Source organism: Ambystoma mexicanum, chromosome 2p (assembly GCF_040938575.1).
Source record: "Ambystoma mexicanum isolate Mex_15411 chromosome 2p, UKY_AmexF1_1, whole genome shotgun sequence".
Classification (NCBI taxonomy): domain Eukaryota; kingdom Metazoa; phylum Chordata; class Amphibia; order Caudata; family Ambystomatidae; genus Ambystoma; species Ambystoma mexicanum.
The window spans coordinates 205275183-205298552 of NC_090923.1; the positions used below are offsets into that span (position 1 = coordinate 205275183).

At 46.5% G+C, this 23370-nt stretch overlaps 1 long non-coding RNA gene across 3 annotated transcripts in view; it reads right to left on the minus strand.

The window, feature by feature from the left end:
- Window positions 1-23370, minus strand: part of LOC138566345 (uncharacterized) — a 706078-nt gene that overhangs the window by 409200 nt on the left and 273508 nt on the right. For all 3 annotated transcript variants that reach the window (XR_011301911.1, XR_011301910.1, XR_011301909.1), the window contains exon 2: window positions 15920-15970. This is a non-coding gene — a long non-coding RNA (uncharacterized lncRNA). The remainder of the gene's footprint in view (window positions 1-15919; window positions 15971-23370) is intronic.

Genomic DNA, 23370 nt, shown 5'->3' on the forward strand with positions numbered 1-23370 from the left:
TGGGGGTGGTGGGAGACATGGGTTGCCCATGGGTGGGGGCCTGCTGGCAGGTTGGCCACAGTGCTGGGGGTGGGGGTGGTGGGAGACATGGGTTGCCCATGGGTGGGGGCCTGCTGGCAGGTTGCCCACAGTGCTGGGGGTGGGGGTGGTGGGAGACATGAGCAGGTGTGCAGGGTAGTTCCCTGTGGTGTGTGCTGCCTGCAGGGGCCGTGGAGGGTGTACAGGTAATGCCTGGGAGCACACAGCCAAATCGCGTGTGCAACTTCCCGCGCACCCCTCGATTCCACGTTCCCTGCCATATCGCGTGTGCAACTTCCCGCGCACCCCTCGATTCCACGTTCCCTGCCATATCGCGTGTGGGACTTCCCGCGCGCCCCTGAACTCCACGTACCCGGCCATTTCGCGTGTGCAACTTCCCGCGCACCCCTCGATTCCACGTTCCCTGCCATATCGCGTGTGGGACTTCCCGCGCGCCCCTGAACTCCACGTACCCGGCCATTTCGCGTGTGCAACTTCCCGCGCACCCCTCGATTCCACGTTCCCTGCCATATCGCGTGTGGGACTTCCCGCGCGCCCCTGAAATCCACGTACCCGGCCATTTCGCGTGTGCAACTTCCCGCGCACCCCTCGAATCCACGTTCCCTGCCATATCGCGTGTGGGACTTACCGCGCGCCCCTGAAATCCACGTACCCGGCCATTTCGCGTGTGCAACTTCCCGCGCACCCCTCGAATCCACGTTCCCTGCCATATCGCGTGTGGGACTTCCCGCGCGCCCCTGAAATCCACGTACCCGGCCATTTCGCGTGTGCAACTTCCCGCGCACCCCTCGATTCCACGTTCCCTGCCATATCGCGTGTGGGACTTACCGCGCACCCCGGTATGCACGCACATGTTTATTTTTTCTCTCTGCGCGTGTCTGTGTTTGTGGGTACCCCTTTGTACGTCATTTGTCCAGGAGGGCAACAGTATTGTACATTGGTTATGTCTGTATATAGGTGCTATTTGTTGGCGCGCCTTTTAGCGCACATTTCTTGCAGGCGCAGACACGCTACCGCCTGCTTTCTTGTGGCGGTCGTGTTTGTGCCTGTTTGTGCCTGTGCGCTGCTTTGAGCGTGCGCTTTTTTGCCCTATTCTATTCCATGAATACGTGTTGTATGCGAGCGTGTGGGCGTTCCGCGCACTTGCCTCCTGAACTTTCCCCGTGCCGCCCACATTCTTCCCCATTCCGAGTGTTGTGCCCCATTTTATTCCCCATTCCGAGTGTCCCGCCCTGTGTTCCGCCTACTTTAGAGCTGTGCGCTGCGCTCGGAGTGATGGCGCAGTGGCCGTGGCGCACGACGTTGGTTGACCTGTGCGCCGGCCTGCGCCGCGCGCTTTTTCGGCGCACGTCCTCTGCTTTTCTTGCGCACGGACTTCCATGAATCGACGTGCGCTGGTTTCCCTGCGCTTTGCGCTGATTTTCGGCGCAGCGCACGTATTGGCCCCTCTGCGCCGGGATTTTCGGCGCACATTTATTCCATGAATCGGCCTGTGAATCTATTGGTCTCCTCTCTCTCACAGGAGCAGGTGCACACACTGAATCTGTAGATCCTTCTCAAGAAATATGCGCCAGAATAGCCAGGAGTTGCTAAATGAACCATACCCAAGTCGTCCAAGATGAATACCTTCAAGACAAACTATACTGTTGCCACAGGGTTAACTTGCATGGTTTCTTACTATTAGGATGTGTTTTGTTATAAGTAAATGACTCTATTTACAGGCTCTCTCTCTATACAGGCAAATGGTGCACAGCCAATTTATAAGATCATAGAGAGTTTATACAATGTCTCAGTGTGTGTCATATGATTCCATCCCTTTCCGAAACAATGTCATCCTGATTCTTGATATAGGGCATCTGATTTTCAAATGTCTACCCTCAACCGAATGGTTATTCTTCAACACCCACAAAAAAAACGAAGCCTGTCATATGCTGACAGGTGGTCCCTATTTCACTCCTGGGGGATATATATCCCATGTATTAAAGTATGTGAGTTAAATCAATTGATTCAAATCAAGTCACTCATTCAAAACACTTAAACCTTCAATGCATGTAGATACAATCAGTCAATAATCAGACAGTTGTTTTCAAAAGACATGGTTTATAAAGAAGGGTATTCAGAGTAAACATTTTTTAACGCCCAACATATATGTACAAGTACATAAGAGGAGTATCGTGATTCGACTCCTGCACCATGTTCATCAAATTCACAGAAATCATCAATGGTAAGGTGTGAAATTAAATCCAAACAAAATCAAATCAATGCAGATAGTTAATACAGGATTGAATGCAATTCCTCAATCAGTTCAGTGTGACACATCTCAATATATCCTCAAAGAGTATTGTGTTTTTTCCACACTGTTTTGTATCCTGTATTACTGTCTCAAATAGATCCAAGTGAGTAGGCAGTATCAAAGGTGTTGTATAGAAATGCCAACGCGTTTCGGAATAAATCCTTCTTCAGGGCTGATCCTGCTATAATGTGTTTTCAATTCAAACTCCTCATGGGTATCTGTATTCTCAACACTCAAAACAATATACCAAACTACCTAGAACAAAGTGCAATATGTCATTTTTTGGGATATTTTGATGGTTTATATATTTTTTCAAATGTTGATCTATTATGATCTGTTAATTTTTGGGGGAAGGAGGAAGAAAAAAACGTTGTTGCACAGTTCTCACATTACACAACATCAAAACCTTCAGGAAAGCAGTTATATGTAGAGTTATATATATGTAGGTTCCTGTCACCGAATTTTCATCATTTTCATGGCAAAGTGGTAAAAGGTGAGAGCCTGAATTATCCAGACCCTCCAGAAAATTGCGGCATGAAAAGGAAAATATTGCGGCACAAAAAAGAAAAAAAATGCGGCACCCAACTGTGTTTTTTGCGGCATTTTCTAACGTTGAAAAATATATCATTTAACATCTTTTTTAGCCTAAAACCAAGTAATTGCAAGGCTTTTGTTAGTGAGGAACAAAATGTGTTCTGTCTGGCTGCGCTCTGTAGGACAGCCAGGTCGAGTCACCACAGCCTAACATTTTGGATTGTGGTGGGGGAAGGGGGATACAGCCTGATAAGCTCCAAGGAAATGGTGCTGTGCCACTACTTCCAGCAGTCAAGTGGAAAGCAAATAAACAGATAGGCTTGAATTCAAAAGTGTAACCCTGGTTGAAGCCCATAGGTTTGCTTTTCGCTTGTCCTATGACCCCAGGAGAGAGGGGGAACAACTCTACACTTCTCCATGGAAGGAATCCATTAGGCCAAGACACAGGGGCAATGCAGTGGCAGTAACTGCAAGCCCATAATACCTAGCCAAACAATTAACTCTCTTGGGTGGTCATAATTCCTTGGTTATGCCACCCGCACATGGTGACTATACACACCCACAAACAGAAATGAAACATCACAACACTACCAGGGGTCAAGTCCTACAAATTAAAGTGGGTGAGGGAACTCATTAACAAATGCAATGGCATGTGATGTCATCAGAAATTAGCATATCAAGGTGAAATATGCATATATCATTAAATTGGCTTTGCATAACCACCAAAATTGCACAGGACGAATGGCATTTGCCTTTCATAAATTTTAACACCCAATTTTGTGCGTAATTGGTTTCATACAGCCCAGCCTTGATTCAAGGCTGGGCTGCATGATAAAAACGCTCGTAGCTGTATTCGTTTCAAATTGCTTTACAATTATTGTAAAGCAATTTGAAACGAATACAGCTATGAGAGTCTTCAATTGGCATCATGCAGCCCAGCCTTGATTCAAGGCTGGGCTGCATGATACAAACGCTCGTAGCTGTATTCGTTTTCAAATTGCTTTACAATTGGTATCATGCAGCCCATGATACCAATTGTAAAGCAATTTGAAATTAATACAGCTACGAGAGTCTTCAATTGGTATCATGCAGCCCAGCCTTGAGGCTGGGCTGCATGATACCAATTGTAGACGAGCGTCAGGAAGCATTAAGTTTATGCTTTCTTTTCCGGCGCTCGACAGGAAAGTAATTTACTTTCCTGTCGAGCGCCGGGAATGAAAACAGTCCAGTGGCCTCTTTGGGTGCTCTGAGTTGGGGGCAGATGAGTGGACAGGCCAGTGCTTAACTGGCTAGCTTCACCAACTGTTAGCTCGGGCACTCAATGAGCCTTGGAAGTGCCTGGGGTCACAGCCAAATGCTGTGCATCCCCCAGGCCTGCGTGTCATGATCTCTGCTTCCAAAAGGTCAGGGTTTTCCCAACTCCCTTGGAAGCAGATCCATAACCCAGGTTCCGAGTGCCAACCAGTCCCAATTGGGACCTTTTGGACCCAGTCCTGGCGCCAGTGGCACCAGGCTCATAAATATGCCCAGTCCCAGCGCTGGAAGCGCCGGGCTCATAATGCTTGGGTGGACTTACCTTCAGCAGACCATGCTGCTTACTTGCCTGCCAGTTGAGCCTCTGATCCTCTTCTGTTTGGAACTACTTTTCCTGTTGGGTGGGGCTGGAGCCACTCCCTAGATTCAGAACACTGGAACTCTTCTGGAAGGCAGGAACTCTTTTCTTACCAGGAACTCTTTTCTTACTTAGGCGTGGCTGTGGAAGGAGACACCTAAGCACTACAGGAGGCTATTTAAACCACACCCGATGATGAATCTTGCTTTGCGTTATTCTGCAACCTCTGCAGCAGAACGCTCATCGTGTCTTCTGCATCCGGTCCTGGGCCTAAGGAAAAAGGCTTACCATCCTGAATCCAGTCTTCAGCAACACCTATAAAGACAAGAAAGAACAGGTTAGCATTCCGGCATCTGAAAGGCAAAGGCTTACCATCCTGAATCCAGTCTTCAGCAACACCTATAAAGACAAGAAAGAACAGGTTAGCATTCCGGCATCTGAAAGGCAAAGGCTTACCATCCTGAATCCAGTCTTCAGCAACACCTATAAAGACAAGAAAGAACAGGTTAGCATTCCGGCATCTGAAAGGCAAAGGCTTACCTACTCTTCGTGCGCTCCGGAGGTCTTCACACTGCATTCCGGCATCTGAAAGACAAAAGTTTACCAACTCTTCGCACGCTCCAGAGGCCTTCGGCGCTGCATCCCGCATCTGAAAGACAAAACAAGGTGCGTTTAAAGACATTGGGGAACTTTAATACTCACGTGCCATTACTCCTTTCCACATCTAATCCAGTGGGTATTCCGGCACCCTGCAGCCGCTCCGAACTCGTACCTGCAAAATAAAAAGACAGTTAGAGCGCATAGTGAAGCAGGCAACAAGCGCTTACTTACGTGCTTCCAGGCGCTTCTATTTATCACACGGGCTCCATCTTCAACTCACTTCAGCCCGTCATCCGCCATCGCCGGAACCCTGCAAAACAAGAGACATCATTACTAAAGACTTTAAAGACATTTCAATGACTCGAAACTTACCGTTCGTGCAGTAAACGACGGACAGCAGTCCCCTGAAGTCAAGAGGCCTGCGCTACCTATCCAGTGAAGAAACTGGTTACAGCACCCTGCCCCGAGGCAGATGGAGAGCTCGGCATTCACTTACCTAAGGTGAGAGCGTTAACCTTTGGGGGTCTACAGGAGAGGAGAAGAGGAAAGAGATAGGGACACCCCAATAACCCCAGTTCATTAACCCCATATTTTCTATCTGCAGACATCTTACTCTACACGTCAGGCATACAGTGCACAGAGGTCCAGCCCAAAGAGCCAACCAGGTGCTACACATCACCTTTGAAGATACGGTAGTCGCCCAGTCAAGACCGGCGCCTCTGCGAGAATCAGGTGAGCGTTACAGAACGCAAAGCCTACCGCAAAACTCTCGCCCAGGCGCTATGGAAACCTCGGATACTGACCCCCTAGCCCGGTTACTTGGGGAACTAAGGGCAGAAGTGCATGCAGCTTGTCAGGAAATGAATGCTCTAAGAAGGGAACTAATTGTTTCCAAGGAGAGAACAGACAATCTTGCTAGACAAGTGCTACAGTCACAAGCCGGACAGACCCCGTTACCCGCATCAGGGGCAAATCTTCCTTCAACATCCTCTATGAATCCAGTGCAGATCAACCTACCTGGGAATGTACCTCTGGCTCCGCCCGAACGATTTTCTGGTGACCCAAAGAGGTTTGCAGTATTTATCAATCAGTGCCGGTTGCACTTCTTATGCCGGCCAGCAGCCTTTCCAACTGATCAAGCAAAAGTAGCTTTTGTACTTTCGTACCTTAGTGGCAATGCGGCGGACTGGTCGATCCCTCTAGTTAATCAAGATGATCCGGTTCTCCATGATTTTCAAGCCTTTCAGCTTAGTATGGAAAAACTGTTCGCAAGACATTCACAGGGGCAGGCCTTGGACAATGAGCTTCTTTCGTTGCGACAGGGTAATCAAGACCTTTTGGCTTATATTGCATCTTTCAATAGACTAATAGTGGAAACTCAATGGCCTGAGGACAAAAGGATTACGCTGTTTTATAGAGGTCTACGTGGAGAGCTCAAAGACGTTTTAGCCCAAGTAGTGAATCCCCCACAAGACTGTTCGGATTATATAGACTTGGTCGTTCAAATAGATCACAGGCTGCAGAACAGGAAGGCCGATCGTTCCAAGTTTGATGCTCGAGTATTTTCCAAACCGCCAACTCCTTCCAAAGGAGTAGACTCCGGGGAACCCATGCAAATAGGGGGTCTGAAAGGTCCTCTAACACAAAGGGAGCGGGAAAGGAGGAAACAGTTGCAATTATGCCTATATTGCGGAAACTCAGGGCACTTTCTTCGAGACTGTCCGGTGAAACCTGCCAAGAAGGCAGTAGGAGCTGCAGTTACCAAAGTTACAAACTCTGAGTAGGGAAACGACCTCGCCCGACAAGAATAGAGGTCCTCTTGCCGAGCGTGAAAACCAGTTCCGTGACCTCGCATTTCGTGATACCTATGGTCCTCATTAGCCCTGATAATCCGGATCGATTACATGCAATTGAAGCTTACGTCGACAGCGGTGCCATCGGCAATTATGTGGATCATGAAATGGTTTTGAGGATGAATCTAACTCTTTGTCCCAAGGCTGTAAAGGACGTCATTACTACGGTGGATGGTACGGAGATAGCCTCCGGGCCAGTAACGCATACCACTCAAGAAGTGACGCTAGTAAGTCAAGATGGACACCATGAGAAGATCGTGTTCGATGTGATCAAGGCCCCTCAGTTTCAGATTATTCTAGGAATACCTTGGTTAGAGAAACACAATCCTCTGATCGATTGGCGAGCAAGAACGGTCCAGTTTCCAGAATGTGTCTCTACTTGTCACCCTCCACCTGGTGTTGCACTGGCCGCAATTTCTTCAGAGACTCCCCAGTTACCTCCCGAATACCTAGAATACCAAGATGTTTTCCGGAAGGATCAGGCTAACTCTCTACCTCCTCATAGGTCTTATGACTGCCAGATAGACCTGATACCTGGATCTACTCCTCCTTGTAGTAGAATTTATGCCCTCACCGAGCCTGAGAACCTTCACCTTCGACAATACCTGGATCAATACCTGGCAAATGGGTTTATTCGTCCTTCCAAGTCCCCTGCTTCTTCAGCTTTGTTCTTCGTTCCAAAAAAGGAAGGAGACCTTAGAACTTGTATCGATTATCGCTCCCTGAACCAGTTCACCGTTAAGAATAGATATCCGTTACCTTTGATCCCTGAACTCCTGGACCAAGTCAGAAAAGCATGCATATATACAAAGCTGGATCTTAGAGGAGCTTACCACTTGGTACGAGTAAAAGAGGGCGATGAATGGAAGACGGCCTTCCGCATCAAGTATGGGCTATTTGAATATCAGGTCATGCCCTTCGGACTTTGCAATGCCGCGGCCGCCTTTCAATATTTTATGAACGATGTCCTCAGAGAGCTCATAGATGTATGTGTTGTTGTTTACATTGACGACATCCTCGTTTATTCTTCATCGGAATCTGAACATCGGAAACACGTGAAAATGGTCCTCGAAAGATTGCGTCAACACAAACTTTTCGCTAAGTTGGAAAAATGTGTTTTCAACGTGACTGAAGTTGAATTCTTGGGATTCATATTATCACCTGGCGGAGTGCGTATGGATTCAAAAAAGGTCGATGCAGTTCTCAAATGGCCATCACCATCCTCCGTAAAAGGTGTGCAAAGCATGTTAGGCTTCGCTAACTTTTACCGCAGGTTTATCCCCGAATTCTCTCAAATAGTCCAGCCCATCACTGCCTTGTTAAAGAAAAACAAACGTTTTGAATGGTCTACCGAGGCGGAACAAGCTTTCCAGGATTTGAAGACTAAATTTATCTCTGCACCAATCTTAAAACACCCTCGCCCCGAACTCCCCTACCTCGTGGAAACTGATGCTTCAAGCCTTGCCATGGGGGCAGTTCTATCACAAAAGGACCCGGTAACCAATCAGTTGCATCCCGTGGCATTTTGGTCCCGCAAATTCTCACCTCCTGAAATCAATTATACGATTACTGACAAGGAACTTCTGGCTATCAAGTCTGCCTTTAAGGCTTGGCGGCATTATCTGCTGGGGGTCCGACACACCGTTACTGTGATTACGGATCACCGAAACCTGCAATATTTGAAGACCGCAAAAGCCCAATCCTCTAGACAACTCCGTTTGGCATTATTCTTTGCCGAGTTTGACTTCATAATTACCTATCGACCTGGTACAAAGAACGGTAAAGCCGATGCCCTTTCTCGGATGGGAGTGGAAGAACACTTGGTCAACCCTAAACCTGTACCAATCATTCCCGAACAAAGAATTCTGGGTGTAATTGCCACAGAATCCATAGAGGAAGTTAAGGATAAAGCCAGGCAACTTGTAACTCCAGCAGACATACAGAATTGGCATCTGCAGGGAAAGGACTTTGCAGTAAAGGACAACTTATTGTATTTCCAAGAACGATTATACCTACCCAGCACAGATTTACAGAAAAAAGTAATCTCTTGTTATCACGACTCTTTAATGGAAGGTCATCCCGGTATAGCCAAGACCTCAGAAAAGATCAAGCGCTACTTCTGGTGGCCGTCTTGGAAAAAAGATATCAGAGACTTTATAATGTCCTGTGGAGTATGCGCCCAAAACAAGAGTCAAAAGGAAAGACCAGCAGGCCTCTTACGCCCTATTGACATCCCACCTCGCCCTTGGCATACGCTTTCTATGGACTTCATCACCGATCTACCTCCATGCTCCGGATACAATACGATTCTAGTAATCGTGGACTTATTCTCCAAGATGGCGCATTTCATTCCGCTCAAAGGCTTGCCAACAGCAGCAACTCTGGCACGAGAATTTCTCGAAAACATCGTCCGACTGCACGGTTTTCCTTCGGTTCTAATTTCGGATCGAGGTAGTCAATTTATTTCTCATTTTTGGCGAAGTTGCTGTCGGTCGGCTCAAATTGATGTGAGACTATCGACCAGTCACCACCCTCAGACCGACGGACAAACCGAGAGGACCAATCAAACTCTGGAACAGTATTTACGCTGCATGCTGCAACAAACTGAAAAAACTTGGAAAGATATCCTTTGGATAGCCGAGTATGCCTACAATAACTCTGTCCATTCGGGAACTGGGAAAACCCCGTTTTTTCTTTTGTACGGCAGTCACCCTCGAACCTCGGAGTTGGATCCCCTCCAAGATCTTGAAACACCAGCAGTAGACTACCTGCATTCTACAATCACCCAAGCCTTTAAGGAAGCTGTTTCTCACCTTCAAAGGGCTAAAGAACAATACAAGAAAGGAGCAGATCAACATCGGAAGGAAGCCCCTCACTATCAAGTAGGGGATCAAGTCTGGTTATCCACCAAATATCTATCTCTAAAAGGGCCACGCACATTCAACCCAAGATACCTTGGTCCCTATTCCATCACTACCATAGTAAACCCAGTAGCGGTCAAGTTGGACTTGCCCCCGCACATGAAGATACATCCGGTCTTCCACGTCTCTCTATTAAAACCCGTGCAACCTCAAACCCGACTAACCAAATCTCCCAAACCTATCCTAGTGGATGGAGAACTTGAGTTTGAAGTCAAAAGCATTCTGGACTCCAAGATCTCCAAATCTAAACTATTCTACCTAATTGACTGGAAAGGCTACGGCCCCCAAGAGAGATCCTGGAAACCTGCTGAATATGTCCACGCTCCTCGCCTAATCAAAAGATTTCACCGAACATTTCCTGACAAGCCAAAACCCCCGAAGAAGCCCGGTTTGGGAGGGGCCTTGAGGGGGGGTACTGTCATGATCTCTGCTTCCAAAAGGTCAGGGTTTTCCCAACTCCCTTGGAAGCAGATCCATAACCCAGGTTCCGAGTGCCAACCAGTCCCAATTGGGACCTTTTGGACCCAGTCCTGGCGCCAGTGGCACCAGGCTCATAAATATGCCCAGTCCCAGCGCTGGAAGCGCCGGGCTCATAATGCTTGGGTGGACTTACCTTCAGCAGACCATGCTGCTTACTTGCCTGCCAGTTGAGCCTCTGATCCTCTTCTGTTTGGAACTACTTTTCCTGTTGGGTGGGGCTGGAGCCACTCCCTAGATTCAGAACACTGGAACTCTTCTGGAAGGCAGGAACTCTTTTCTTACCAGGAACTCTTACCTTACTTAGGCGTGGCTGTGGAAGGAGACACCTAAGCACTACAGGAGGCTATTTAAACCACACACGGTGGATGAATCTTGCTTTGCGTTATTCTGCAACCTCTGCAGCAGAACGCTCATCGTGTCTTCTGCATCCGGTCCTGGGCCTAAGGAAAAAGGCTTACCATCCTGAATCCAGTCTTCAGCAACACCTATAAAGACAAGAAAGAACAGGTTAGCATTCCGGCATCTGAAAGGCAAAGGCTTACCATCCTGAATCCAGTCTTCAGCAACCCCTATAAAGACAAGAAAGAACAGGTTAGCATTCCGGCATCTGAAAGGCAAAGGCTTACCATCCTGAATCCAGTCTTCAGCAACACCTATAAAGACAAGAAAGAACAGGTTAGCATTCCGGCATCTGAAAGGCAAAGGCTTACCTACTCTTCGTGCGCTCCGGAGGTCTTCACACTGCATTCCGGCATCTGAAAGACAAAAGTTTACCAACTCTTCGCACGCTCCAGAGGCCTTCGGCGCTGCATCCCGCATCTGAAAGACAAAACAAGGTGCGTTTAAAGACATTGGGGAACTTTAATACTCACGTGCCATTACTCCTTTCCACATCTAATCCAGTGGGTATTCCGGCACCCTGCAGCCGCTCCGAACTCGTACCTGCAAAATAAAAAGACAGTTAGAGCGCATAGTGAAGCAGGCAACAAGCGCTTACTTACGTGCTTCCAAGCGCTTCTATTCATCACACGGGCTCCATCTTCAACTCACTTCAGCCCGTCATCCGCCATCGCCGGAACCCTGCAAAACAAGAGACATCATTACTAAAGACTTTAAAGACATTTGAATGACTCGAAACTTACCGTTCGTGCAGTAAACGACGGACAGCAGTCCCCTGAAGTCAAGAGGCCTGCGCTACCTATCCAGTGAAGAAACTGGTTACAGCACCCTGCCCCGAGGCAGATGGAGAGCTCGGCATTCACTTACCTAAGGTGAGAGCGTTAACCTTTGGGGGTCTACAGGAGAGGAGAAGAGGAAAGAGATAGGGGCACCCCAATAACCCCAGTTCATTAACCCCATATTTTCTATCTGCAGACATCTTACTCTACACGTCAGGCATACAGTGCACAGAGGTCCAGCCCAAAGAGCCAACCGGGTGCTACACATCACCTTTGAAGATACGGTAGTCGCCCAGTCAAGACCGGCGCCTCTGCGAGAATCAGGTGAGCGTTACACTGCGTGGCCCTCCCCCAATCCTGGGCCTGCAACGCAGAGCCGAGGTGTTAACCCTCAAGCTGCTGCAATCAGCAGCCAGCTGTGTTCGCTCTAAATCATTAAATGAGCGTGAAAAAAGACACACTAAGCTAACGTGTCTTTTTTGCGCTCATTTAATGATTTATAGCGGCAATTGCGGGAAATGGCAAATTTTGCGATTTTTTTGCAAATCGCAAATTCGCCATAAGGTGGATTGTTCTGATTATCTTTACGGCAACCTGCATTACCTACAAGGCAGTTGCAGCTCAATCACCATTTAACCAAGAAACTGATCACTTTTAAGTGTTGGGGTGAGAGAGCAACTTCTGTCACAAGTTAAAATGAGACAGAAAACAAAGACAGCATTAAAAGAACTCCCTGAGCGACACTGTAGGGAAGTCTATGCATAATGAAAGGATGTAAATGAGGATTCCACATTCAAAGATAAATATATGATATAACTTCTGTGTAAAGTGTTTGAAAGAATTGCATGCAAGGGAATGATCTCATGTCAGTAGCCTAGCTACAACAAAACAAGATTTGCTTCGGTTACATGGAGGTATACAGCAATCTGTATTAAATGGAGAACAGTGGATTTGGGATTAAGAAGCATGTAATTTTATTAAAAAAAAAGTGAACATCAAATTGAGGCATACATTATTTCTGCTTACAAGACTGAGAATTAACCTTATAGATGAAACTTAATGATAATTGAATTCTAAATTGTTATCCACAGGAGCATGATTGCAAACATGTTAGGATGCCCCTGTTCAAAGAACAAAACAAAATGTAGAAAATAAAGTGACTTCATATATCACATTTGTAAATGAAATGGCCACATTGGTTAAAACACAAAATGCATTTTCTCTAATCCCAACAAACAGTGCTGCTACAGGGTTTGAGTTACATGGAAGTATACAGCAATCTGTATTAAGTGGAGAACAGTGAATTCTGGATAAAAAAAGCTCATAATTTTATAGAATAGTGAACATCAAATTGAGGCATACATTATTTCTGCTTATGTCTTTACACGACTGAGAATTAACCTTATAAAAGAAACCTAATGATAAAATAATTCTAAATTGTTATCGACAGGAGCATGATTGCAAACATGTTAGGTTGCCCCTGTTCAAAGAACAAAACAAAATGTAGAAAAGAAAGTGACTTCATATATCACATTTGTAAATGAAACCGCCACATTGGTTAAAACACAAAATGCATTTTCTCTAATCCCAACAAACAGTGCTGCTACAGGGTTTTGCAAAATAACTGAACCTAAGGCCTGGGGATTGGCTATGAACTTTATGGCATATTGTTCAATCAAAGAATCAAATTTTCTCTTTGTTCTGAGATGCATGCCTCAGTAATACAAATAACAATGTTAATTAAGAGTTTATATCTGTCACTTGGTCTATCCAAGTATTCCGTTACAATACAGAAATCTATTCCAAATTATCAGCAACTTTCATCAAACAAGCTTCCCATTAAGTATGCCATTCACGTTTGCAAGAGACATGGAGTCTGGCAACTGTGAGAACCATATATTCACTTAAGGTGTCAAGGACTGTGTCAACATCTGGGCTATAAGCATCCCAATTTCAAAGAACAACAAACATCTAAACTATGTCCTGAACCCTCATTCACTTTTCAGCCCACAGTGAATGTGTGCACCAGTTAAACCAAATGTACATATGTTGACATTATTGCTTTTAAATTGCCTACATTCAGGTTGAAAGGCATGTGACATTTGAATTGACCAGTGTATTGCTCAATCATCATTGTAGTAACCATTGGTATCAAGATTTCAGAGAGAATGATAAATATGTATAATGTGTTTTTATTTAAATTGGTTTGATTGCGTCTATTTTTATAAATGGCCCTTCTGTGCAACCCTGCATATTTCTTGTCCTGTAATTAATGTAAAACTTAATTGTCGCATGTTCATAAAAATAATTGTGTTAAATATTATTACTTAAACATAGTAGAATGCACTGTTGCATTCCAGCTAGGTTTATTATATACAAATACCTTAGATATATATGAATGCAAATGTGTGAATTTTCTTAAACAAATAAAATTGTACCAGCCTGATTTGGTGTGGGTTGAAAACACCCCTGAATTAGAACTCGCCCAATTAAAACATCCTACAACACCAACATTGTAGAATACTAATATAAACCACATAGGCACAGCAACTTCACTACAGTTTAGGAATCATCAGAAAACTCTTTAAGGAGTTTCTATAACGACTAGTCTACCCAAATGATCAGGTCAGATCGCGTTCTCATGCAGTGAGAGTACTCTCATATCCTATTACTAAAACATAGTAGAATGCACTGTTGCATGCCAGATATGTTTATGATATACAAATATCTTACATATATATTTATGGAAATGTGAAATGCATACCCTATCAAAAGATGGTGATTGCTATCTTTTAACTGCTTCACTTCGAAAGATATGGGAATTCACATACCCACCAGACTTATCTTCTACAAAGGGCATGGACTGTATATAGCCACGTAAAGCAATGCCAGCTCTCATGGCATTTTTCCAGATCGCGCAATAGGTAGGCACCTGAGGACAAAATGCCATGGGGGGTAGGTAGTCTTTAAAAAGTAGAATCCACTTTCCATGTCTAGGTTGAATGTTGATTCTAAGGCAAACATCTTGACAGTCCTTTGCAATGGTAATGGGCACCCTATCAATGAATATCTCTGTTTAAGGGAATTGGATCTTCTGCATATGTAACTTTCCTTTTCTAACCCTAGCCATCCATGTTTGAAATAGCACAGTGCCCAAAATGCATGGGCTGTCATTAACCACCACCTTTGTGTGTCTGAAATAATCAAAGAAGGTCACAGTGGTGTCACCAGCATGATCAATATTGGTAGCTGGATATAGCTCCTTGTGAAATTCTTTGTGGTTTGACTACACATAGGGTTTTGTAGGGGCTCTGGCAGTTTGGCACACTTTGGCATATACTACTTTCAACATGTTGTCATGTCTTTGATAGCCTCTGGTGTCTGAAACAGTTTTTAAATCTACCCGTTCCTGTGCATTCTCCTTCCCTTCCTAATTTCTGACGGACATTCAATTGAGAATGAATACCCAACAAGTTCTGGTCAGTCCTTATAGAATTTGCATTTGCTCATGTGTAAAGTCAGATTCAGATTTGTATATGTAACTATTGACCACATTTGCCTATGTCTGGCAAACAAGTAAAAAAGGCGTTACATGTTAGCAATGTATATTCAATGAGGAAACATAGAGCAGATAGCAGATCGACCCCATAGTCTATACATTAATCTCCGGAGAGGAGGAGCTTCTAGGACAAGCATTATATACTCATCTGGGTGAATTAATTGCTTTATCTCTCCCTGGTCATAAATGGTATGCCACATATGTGGATAATAATGATGGCAATATACAATATTGTAGGGACATATTTACTGACAAAGTATGCCAAAAAACCAGCACCATTTTTAAAACAAACATGTGAGATGCAGCTTGCGGGCAGCATCTGAAAAATTATATGTGCATGGAAAATGTTCAATGCGTGCAGCCCATCTGCAATCCAAATGTGTGTCCTTAGTAACTGATAAAGCCAAGAAAATAAATCCTAAATGACCAGAATTAATCCAGCAAACTTGTATTAAAATGGAGAACTGACCAATCTGAGATGAAAAGGTGAGCTTGCCACAGGGAAAAGCAAAACAGATTTCGGCCTACCATTGTGCCTGTTTCCATTTACAGGACTGAAAATCAGCTTTGAATATAGAAGCATACAGATATGTCCGAAAAATAAGTTGTGAAAGGAGTGCAGTTGCAAACATAATGTTTTAATATTCTTGTGTTTTGTGGAAATGTAAAAAGCAAAGGGGAAAAGAAAATGTAACTTTAAAAGGTGCAACTGTGAATGAAACCAACCCGAATGAAGCTACACTTGAATTGCCAAATAGTATCCCAACCCGCAACCCCCAAAAACAATATGTAGGATATGGGAGTTGCTGTCAAAGAACAAAAATTGTAAACTCTGGCCTTAGAAACTCACCAAAAGAAAGAAAACGTTTTTCTGCTTGGATCCTATTTCATAGAGACATGCCTGCAAGAAAAAACAAATGGTACCAATTTACAATTTACATCTTTCATGAGAACAAACATTTTTTAGAGACTGGACCTCTGACAAAGGGATAGACAGTTGAAACAATTACTCAGGGGCCGGGGAGCTAGGTCAACAAATAGCTCAGCAAATTACGTTTTGCCATTACAACACTATTCACAGGAGTCATAATTGCCTCAGCCCTAAGCTCCAAGAGGAACTGACATCATGTGGCTATACCAGACAGGAACTGGTATGCCATCTCAGATTGTGATTCATCCTATTATGTAAAATTATGCCTTTTGAATTGTCCATTGGAATTACATACTGCTTATAAATATTGTCAACATGTAAAGAAACTTATTTTCTTATTGTTCAGCTTAACACATTCTATCAGATGATTGGAAAATACATGTTTTTCTATGTTAATTATATAAATAAGGCAAATGCAGAAATCTATGTGCAGAAACAGCAGAAGCCACTGAGTCACCTATCCTTACGTTCGTGGAGGCAAACCAGTTATCCTGAGATAGAAATAGAATTTATGCATAAAAGTAATAGTGAGTAAATGTGTAAACATCTGTAATATATCCACCATACGTCGTACCTGGATGAACATTGCAGTATTTGAAATGCCTAAGTGAGAGCAATCAGATATACTGATTAGTGACATGATTACATGTGTGGAATATGATATTTTAGGAAGTTATAAATGTTTAATGAAGACATTTCTTAGATGACAGCACATCAGATGGGAGGGAAAGACAGTATGGAAGTTATGCCCTTAAAATCCTCTCTCCCCATTAATATGCCAATGTACAAAGAGGGTCTGTATTAGTGTGATGTCACTGTCTGATCACATACATTGGCCAATTAGATATGAAACAAGATACACACCATTAACCCCTTAAGTGCCACCGACGAGCCGGCTTGTCAGTGGAAAGCGTTCCAGGTTGCCATCGACGAGCCGGCTCGTCGGTTTTGGCACTCTGCTTTGCCCGATCCCTGCAACACAGGGATCGAGCAAAGCTGTAATCAGATGCCCCTTCCTAGGAGCAGATATCTGCCCCCAGGGAGGGTTGCATAAGGTGGGGCCTTCCATTTGGGGTGGGAGAGGGGGTGAGTGCCGGTCTGCAGAGCGTCTGAAATTCCGGTCTGAAAACAGACTTGGGGTTACTTGTGTTTTAGGCTTTACCCTTGGCGGACAGGTCGGTGCACCCACACATGTGAGGTACCGTTTTCATTGGGACACCTGTGGCAACGCGGGACGGTAGGCCATGTGTTGTTGGGGGCGTGTTTCGATGGGTGAGCCGAGCGAAATGTGCGGAAAATGCATTTTTTCCCACATTTCGGACTTTGCAGGGGTGTCTGGGTAATACATTCTGGGGCGATGTGCCAAAATCATACCTCTGCGGATTCCCACGGGTGTCCTCTTTTCGGAATTGCATGGGGTTCCCTGTTTTCCTTGGTGGCTTGGACAGCAGAGGCCCATATCTGTATGCTGTGCCGGTCGGCAGAGCGTCTGAAATTCCGGTCTGAAAACAGACTTGGGGTTACTTGTGTTTTAGGCTTTCCCCTTGGCGGCCAGGTAGGTGCACCCACACATGTGAGGTACCGTTTTCATCGGGACAACTGTGGGAATGCGGGACGGTAGGACATGTGTTGTTGGGGGTGTGTTTCAATGGGTGAGCTGAGCGAAATGTGCGGAAAATGCGTTGTTTTTTCTCCACATTTCGGAATTTGCGGAGGAGTCTGGGTAATAAATTCTGGGGCGATGTGCCCAAATCATACCTCTGCAGATTCCCACGGGTGTCCTCTTTTCGGAAATACATAGGGTTCCCTGTTTTCCTTGGTGACTTGGACACCCGAGGCCCATATCTGTATGCTGTGCCGGTCGGCAGAGCCTCTGAAATTCCGGTCTGAAAACAGACTTGGGGTTACTTGTGTTTTAGGCTTTCCCCTTGGCGGCCAGGAAGGTGCACCCACACATGTGAGGTGCCATTTTCATCGGGACACCTGTGGAAATGCGGGACGGTATGCCATGTGTTGTTGGGGGTGTGTTTCGATGGGTGAGCCAAGCGAAACGTGCAGAACATGTGTTTTTTTTCCCGCATTTCAGACTTTGCGGGGGTGTCTGGGTAATAAATTCTGGGGCGATGTGCGCAAATCATACCTCTGCGGATTCCCACAGGTGTTCTCATTTCGGAAATGCATGGTGTTCCCTGTTTTCCTTGGTGGCTTGGACACCCGAGGCCCATATCTGTATGTTGTGCCGGTCGGCAGAGCGTCTGAAATTCCGGTCTGAAAAAAGGCTTGGGGTTACTTGAGTTTTGGGATTTTCCCTTAGCGGCCAGGTAGGTGCACCCACACATGTGAGGTACCATTTTCATCGGGACAGCTGTGGGAACGCTGGAAGGTAGGCCATGTGTTGTTGGGGGTGTGTTTCGATGGGTGAGCCGAGCAAAATGTGCAGAAAATGCATTTTCTTTCCCACATTTCGGACTTTGCTGAAGTGTCTTGGTAATACATTCTGGGGCAATGTGCCCAAATCATACCTCTGTGGATTCCCACGGGTGTCCTCTTTTCGGAAATGCATGGGGTTCCCTGTTTTCCATGGTGGCTTGGACACACGAAGCCCATATCTGTATGTTGTGCCGGTCGGCAGAGCGTCTGAAATTCCGGTCTGAAAACAGACTTGGGGTTACTTGTGTTTTAGGCTTTCCCCTTGGCGGCCAGGTAGGTGCACCAACACATGTGAGGTACCGTTTTCATCGGGACACCTGTGGGAACGCGGGACGGTAGGCCATGTGTTGTAGGGGGCATGTTTCTATGGGTGAGCTGAGTGAAATGTGCAGAAAATGCGTTTTTTTCCCACATTTCGTACTTTGCAGGGTGTCTGGGTAATAAATTCTGGGGCGATGTGGGCAAATCATACCTCTGCGGATTCCCACGGGTGTCCTCTTTTCATAAATGCATGGGGTTCCCTGTTTTCCTTGGTGGCTTGGACACCCGAGGCCGATATCTGTATGTTGTGCCGGTTGGCAGAGCGTCTGAAATTCCGGTCTGAAAACAGAATTGGGGTTACTTATTGTTTTAGGCTTTCCCCTTGGCAGCCAGGTAGGTGCACCCACACATGTGAGGTACCGTTTTCATCGGGACAGCTGTGGGAATGCGGGACGGTAGGCTATGTGTTGTTGAGGGTGTGTTTCGATGGGTGAGCCAAGCAAAATGCGCAGAAAATGCATTTTTTTTCCCACATTTCGGAATTTGCTGGGGTGTCTTGGCAATACATTCTGGGGCGATGTGCCCAAATCATACCTCTGTGGATTCCCACGGGTGTCCTCTTTTTGGAAATGCATGGGGTTACCTGTTTTCCTTGGTGGCTTGGACACCCGAGGCTCATATCTGTATGTTGTGCCCGTCGGCAGAGCGTCTCAAATTCCGGTCTGAAAACAGACTTGGGGTTACTTGTGTTTTAGGCTTTCCCCTTGGTGGCCAAGTAGGTGCATCCACACATGTGAGGGACAGTTTTCATCGGGACACCTGTGGGAATAAGGGACAGTAGGCCATGTGTTGTTGGGGGCGTGTTTCGATGGGTGAGCCGAGCAAAATGTGCGGAAAATATGTTTGTTTCCCCACATTTCGAACTTTGCGGGGGTGTCTGGGTAATAAATCCTGGGGCGATGTGCCCAAATCATACCTCTGCGGATTCCCACGGGTGTCCTCTTTTCGGAAATGCATGGGGTTCCCTGTTTTCCTTGGTGGCTTGGACACTCGAGGCCCATATCTGTATGTTGTGCCGGTTGGCAGAGCGTCTGAAATTCCGGTCTGAAAACAGACGTGGGGTTACTTGTGTTTTAGGCTTTCCCCTTGGTGGCCAAGTAGGTGCATCCACACATGTGAGGGACCGTTTTCATCGGGACACCTGTGGGAATAAGGGACAGTAGGCCATGTGTTGTTGGGGGTGTGTTTCGATGGGTGGGCCGAGCGAAATGTGCAGAAAATGCATTTTTTTCCCTACATTTCAGACTTTGCGGGGGTGTCTGGGTAATAAATTCTGGGGCGATGTGCGCAAATCATACCTCTGCGGATTCCCACGGGTGTTCTCTTTTCGGATATGCATGGGGTTCCCTGTTTTCCTTGGTGGCTTGGACACCCGACGCCCATATCTGTATGTTGTGCCGGTTGGCAGAGCGTCTGAAATTCCGGTCTGAAAACAGAATTGGGGTTACTTATTGTTTTAGGCTTTCCCCTTGGCAGCCAGGTAGGTGCACCCACACATGTGAGGTACCGTTTTCATCGGGACAGCTCTGGGAATGCGGGACGGTAGGCTATGTGTTGTTGAGGGTGTGTTTCAATGGGTGAGCCAAGCAAAATGCGCAGAAAATGCATTTTTTTTCCCACATTTCGGAATTTGCTGGGGTGTCTTGGCAATACATTCTGGGGCGATGTGCCCAAATCATACCTCTGTGGATTCCCACGGGTGTCCTCTTTTTGGAAATGCATGGGGTTCCCTGTTTTCCTTGGTGGCTTGGACACTCGAGGCCCATATCTGTATGTTGTGCCGGTTGGCAGAGCGTCTGAAATTCCGGTCTGAAAACAGACGTGGGGTTACTTGTGTTTTAGGCTTTCCCCTTGGTGGCCAAGTAGGTGCATCCACACATGTGAGGGACCGTTTTCATCGGGACACCTGTGGGAATAAGGGACAGTAGGCCATGTGTTGTTGGGGGGGTGTTTCGATGGGTGGGCCGAGCGAAATGTGCGGAAAATGCATTTTTTTCCCCACATTTCAGACTTTGTGGGGGTGTCTGGGTAATAAATTCTGGGGCGATGTGCGCAAATCATACCTCTGCGGATTCCCACAGGTGTTCTCATTTCGGAAATGCATGGTGTTCCCTGTTTTCCTTGGTGGCTTGGACACCCGAGGCCCATATCTGTATGTTGTGCCGGTCGGCAGAGCGTCTGAAATTCCGGTCTGAAAAAAGGCTTGGGGTTACTTGAGTTTTGGGATTTTCCCTTAGCGGCCAGGTAGGTGCACCCACACATGTGAGGTACCATTTTCATCGGGACAGCTGTGGGAACGCTGGAAGGTAGGCCATGTGTTGTTGGGGGTGTGTTTCGATGGGTGAGCCGAGCAAAATGTGCAGAAAATGCATTTTCTTTCCCACATTTCGGACTTTGCTGAAGTGTCTTGGTAATACATTCTGGGGCAATGTGCCCAAATCATACCTCTGTGGATTCCCACGGGTGTCCTCTTTTCGGAAATGCATGGGGTTCCCTGTTTTCCATGGTGGCTTGGACACACGAAGCCCATATCTGTATGTTGTGCCGGTCGGCAGAGCGTCTGAAATTCCGGTCTGAAAACAGACTTGGGGTTACTTGTGTTTTAGGCTTTCCCCTTGGCGGCCAGGTAGGTGCACCAACACATGTGAGGTACCGTTTTCATCGGGACACCTGTGGGAACGCGGGACGGTAGGCCATGTGTTGTAGGGGGCATGTTTCTATGGGTGAGCTGAGTGAAATGTGCAGAAAATGCGTTTTTTTCCCACATTTCGTACTTTGCAGGGTGTCTGGGTAATAAATTCTGGGGCGATGTGGGCAAATCATACCTCTGCGGATTCCCACGGGTGTCCTCTTTTCGGAAATGCATGGGGTTCCCTGTTTTCCTTGGTGGCTTGGACACCCGAGGCCGATATCTGTATGTTGTGCCGGTTGGCAGAGCGTCTGAAATTCCGGTCTGAAAACAGAATTGGGGTTACTTATTGTTTTAGGCTTTCCCCTTGGCAGCCAGGTAGGTGCACCCACACATGTGAGGTACCGTTTTCATCGGGACAGCTGTGGGAATGCGGGACGGTAGGCTATGTGTTGTTGAGGGTGTGTTTCGATGGGTGAGCCAAGCAAAATGCGCAGAAAATGCATTTTTTTTCCCACATTTCGGAATTTGCTGGGGTGTCTTGGCAATACATTCTGGGGCGATGTGCCCAAATCATACCTCTGTGGATTCCCACGGGTGTCCTCTTTTTGGAAATGCATGGGGTTACCTGTTTTCCTTGGTGGCTTGGACACCCGAGGCTCATATCTGTATGTTGTGCCCGTCGGCAGAGCGTCTCAAATTCCGGTCTGAAAACAGACTTGGGGTTACTTGTGTTTTAGGCTTTCCCCTTGGTGGCCAAGTAGGTGCATCCACACATGTGAGGGACAGTTTTCATCGGGACACCTGTGGGAATAAGGGACAGTAGGCCATGTGTTGTTGGGGGCGTGTTTCGATGGGTGAGCCGAGCAAAATGTGCGGAAAATATGTTTGTTTCCCCACATTTCGAACTTTGCGGGGGTGTCTGGGTAATAAATCCTGGGGCGATGTGCCCAAATCATACCTCTGCGGATTCCCACGGGTGTCCTCTTTTCGGAAATGCATGGGGTTCCCTGTTTTCCTTGGTGGCTTGGACACTCGAGGCCCATATCTGTATGTTGTGCCGGTTGGCAGAGCGTCTGAAATTCCGGTCTGAAAACAGACGTGGGGTTACTTGTGTTTTAGGCTTTCCCCTTGGTGGCCAAGTAGGTGCATCCACACATGTGAGGGACCGTTTTCATCGGGACACCTGTGGGAATAAGGGACAGTAGGCCATGTGTTGTTGGGGGTGTGTTTCGATGGGTGGGCCGAGCGAAATGTGCAGAAAATGCATTTTTTTCCCTACATTTCAGACTTTGCGGGGGTGTCTGGGTAATAAATTCTGGGGCGATGTGCGCAAATCATACCTCTGCGGATTCCCACGGGTGTTCTCTTTTCGGATATGCATGGGGTTCCCTGTTTTCCTTGGTGGCTTGGACACCCGACGCCCATATCTGTATGTTGTGCCGGTTGGCAGAGCGTCTGAAATTCCGGTCTGAAAACAGAATTGGGGTTACTTATTGTTTTAGGCTTTCCCCTTGGCAGCCAGGTAGGTGCACCCACACATGTGAGGTACCGTTTTCATCGGGACAGCTCTGGGAATGCGGGACGGTAGGCTATGTGTTGTTGAGGGTGTGTTTCAATGGGTGAGCCAAGCAAAATGCGCAGAAAATGCATTTTTTTTCCCACATTTCGGAATTTGCTGGGGTGTCTTGGCAATACATTCTGGGGCGATGTGCCCAAATCATACCTCTGTGGATTCCCACGGGTGTCCTCTTTTTGGAAATGCATGGGGTTCCCTGTTTTCCTTGGTGGCTTGGACACTCGAGGCCCATATCTGTATGTTGTGCCGGTTGGCAGAGCGTCTGAAATTCCGGTCTGAAAACAGACGTGGGGTTACTTGTGTTTTAGGCTTTCCCCTTGGTGGCCAAGTAGGTGCATCCACACATGTGAGGGACCGTTTTCATCGGGACACCTGTGGGAATAAGGGACAGTAGGCCATGTGTTGTTGGGG